Below are 595 nucleotides of genomic sequence, written 5' to 3'. Positions count from 1 at the left end.
AGTTAGACCCGCACTCGGAGCACCGTGCACAGTTCCAGTCTCCGTATTCCTCAGTTAGACTCTCTCCCACAGGGAATGGTGGTGGGGGATTTGTGCCTTTGTATTGAAGTGGTTTGGGAGGGAAGCTGGACAAACAGAGGGAGAAGGAGATGGTGATGGGGAGGGGGAGAATGGGGTGGGAGGAAGCTGCCGTGGGGCAGGAAGACCAGCAATGAGCAGACGAGCTGAATGGCCTGTTCAGAGCTTCAGTATCTGATAGAATCTTGTTGTCGGTTTGAAGTTCAGGTCAATGCAGACTCCCATTTGTTGGTCTATGACCCCAAGGCAGACGTGTGGAGGGTTGTATGTTCCTCGCAAGTCAATGAGGAGATCGCACAACTCGCATGTCAGCAGATGGGTTTTGTCAGGTGAGTCTGATCGCAGGTGACCACCCCCCTGCCCCACGTCCTTACCCGCTCGGACCCCATTTACCATCCCCCGCCCCACATCCTTACCCGCTCTGACCCCATTTTCCATCCCTCTCCACCCCCATCAAAGACTGTGCTCAATACCTCCAGCCCCTACACCCCCTCCCTATCTCTGTAACCTCCTCCAG

Source organism: Rhincodon typus, chromosome 47 (genome assembly GCF_021869965.1).
Source record: "Rhincodon typus isolate 14 chromosome 47, sRhiTyp1.1, whole genome shotgun sequence".
NCBI classification, from domain to species: domain Eukaryota; kingdom Metazoa; phylum Chordata; class Chondrichthyes; order Orectolobiformes; family Rhincodontidae; genus Rhincodon; species Rhincodon typus.
The sequence above is the reverse complement of the archived record's forward strand: the minus strand, read 5'-3'. Positions refer to the sequence as shown.